The 2,133-nt window shown below is 47.4% G+C and overlaps 2 long non-coding RNA genes across 2 annotated transcripts in view; one reads left to right on the top strand and one right to left on the bottom strand.

The window, feature by feature from the left end:
• LOC116542446 overlaps positions 1-1,751 on the bottom strand; it is a 10,182-nt gene extending 8,431 nt beyond the window's left edge. The window contains exon 1 of the long non-coding RNA XR_004265224.1: positions 1,678-1,751. This is a non-coding gene — a long non-coding RNA (uncharacterized LOC116542446). The remainder of the gene's footprint in view (positions 1-1,677) is intronic.
• The window catches only part of LOC116542448, an 18,058-nt gene continuing 17,627 nt past the window's right edge, over positions 1,703-2,133 (top strand). The window contains exon 1 of the long non-coding RNA XR_004265226.1: positions 1,703-1,769. This is a non-coding gene — a long non-coding RNA (uncharacterized LOC116542448). The remainder of the gene's footprint in view (positions 1,770-2,133) is intronic.

Genomic DNA, 2,133 nt, shown 5'->3' with positions numbered 1-2,133 from the left:
AAAAAAAAAAAAGGCAGTATAGTGAATGCTGTTGTGCCACCCAGATGCCCACCCCCATCAGGACTGACGCACTCGTCCTTGTCCTCCCCCAGCACTTCTCAGAATTTTGGGCGACTGATAGTTCCCAGTTGCACCAGCATTTCCGGGAATTTTGGGTGCCTGACAGTTCCCAGCTGGGCTTCCTTCAGGAGCTGCCCTCAACTTAAAATTCATTCAAGATTATGCCCCCTCCTAAGACAGCCTGCATCTACTGGTCAATGTGGAAGTATGAAGGTCTGGTTTCCTTGTCTCCGTGGGAGACAACTCTGCAGGGCCACAACAGTGCCTGAATTCCTGCTGTTCAGGTCTAAGGCCTTCACTTTCTCCTAATGTTGTTGATCCTGAGAGCATGACTCAGTGAACTTATTTTACTCAAATCTCCATCTGAGAGTACGTTTCCCGAGGAATCCCGCTTGACAGTCAGTGCCAAGGGTGCTGAGGAAGCAGATTCTAAAATGAGATTCTAAACTGGAAATACCTGCTGGCCCGCTGGCAGTGAGGGCCACGGGCAGCAGGTAGAGCATGGAGATCCCCTGCAGGGAATCAGTGCAACTGTCAAAGCTTTCACTAGTGTTGAGCTGGGATGGGATCCTGGGGGAAGGCAATGCTTAGCGGGGGAAATATATCAGGTCTGATAAATGTATCAGGTTTTATAAAGACAATGGAATTGGATGGTTAGCTGGAGGCAGTCAATGCACTGGACAAAGACAATGAAAGGTTGAGGGTGACTGATCACCAAATAAAGGCTAAGAGTGAAAGCCAAGGCCCTTCTTAGCAACTTAAAAGGCATTTTTTATCTCTCGCATTTAGAGGCCTCCCAAAACTGAGAATAAGGTCCAATATTTACTTATAAGAGTAGCAGGGCTCCAGAGAAGTTTGAATTTTTAACTCTGGCAAGAAGGAGTGAGACCCTGAGACATGTGGGGTGGGGGTCAGCTGGGTGAATACTTTAAAAAATTTGAATATTTAAATTATCTTTTGGGCCTGAAAAAGTGCCCACTTGTTCCTGGTAAAGGCCATCACGACTTCCTTGCTTAAGGATGATAGAGAAACCTCTGGCTTGTAAGATCACACAGGTTCCCTTCAAAACCTGCCCCACCTCCTCTCCGGATCTGCAAACCAATAACTAGGATTAAGTCCTTTTAGACCTCAGCCAGGATTCCCCGAAGAGAAAAAATACACTATGCCCTGGCGGTTCAAGAGGAGCTAACCAGCAAGTACAGGTTGGAGTTGTATGGGACTGGATTCTGAGGGTGTTGGAGCAAGGAGGGTGGGACATAGAGTTTGATCAGGGAAAATATATGGATATGGAAGCCTGTTCTTAGGACAGGGGATTCAACACTCTGACAAAGACCCCAAGAGGTGTTGCTAACGTTCTCATAGTGTAACTGACTACCCCAAGTCCCAAGAGCTAGTTTATTTTTTTCTCTTTTTCTCTTCTCCCCACTTCCTACTTAGCTCTTTAGAAATGCATTTATAGCCTGTTACCTCCTCTTCAACAGACACAACAGGGCAAGTTCATGTAACTATGTGTTTAGAAGTCCCAGAGCAGAACTGTCACCCAAGCGGGAGGTTGCCTCAGGAGACAGCCTACAAGACCATCTACAAGCCAACGTATGCTGGCTGTGAGACTCTCACCTGGAGAGTTTTTGGCTGCTTTGGCAACCTAGTCCTGTCCATGAAGGCACCAGTAGTCACCAGCTCCACCACCCTGTAGACAAGGCACCAAAGTGAGTATGCAGACACCCCATCTGCTGCTTCGTCCCCTGCACGCCATTCACGTCAGCATGCCAGGCCCCCTTTTAAAAGCACTTGCTTTCTGCTCCGAAAGCGAAGCGGTACTCTAAAAGCGGAGGCCATACCTTCTTCCCCTAAGTTGGTTTTGGAATAAAAAGTTGCTTTCTTTGTACGAGATCTTGCTCTTGTTAATTGGACTCTGCAAGCAGTGAGCGACTGAACCTGTGTTTTGGTTACAACGGGATGGCTCTGGGAAGCTTGGAAAAAGCCATGGCCCACATTAAGTGAAGTAGGCGTGTCAGGACTGCTGTGGCATACAGTGGAAGAAGTATTAAATGGCTCAAGAGAGTGGGCATG

This window comes from Sapajus apella, unplaced genomic scaffold, assembly GCF_009761245.1.
Source record: "Sapajus apella isolate SASKATOON/1434 unplaced genomic scaffold, GSC_monkey_1.0 scaffold169, whole genome shotgun sequence".
Classification (NCBI taxonomy): domain Eukaryota; kingdom Metazoa; phylum Chordata; class Mammalia; order Primates; family Cebidae; genus Sapajus; species Sapajus apella.
This window is presented reverse-complemented; position numbering and strand designations above follow the sequence as displayed.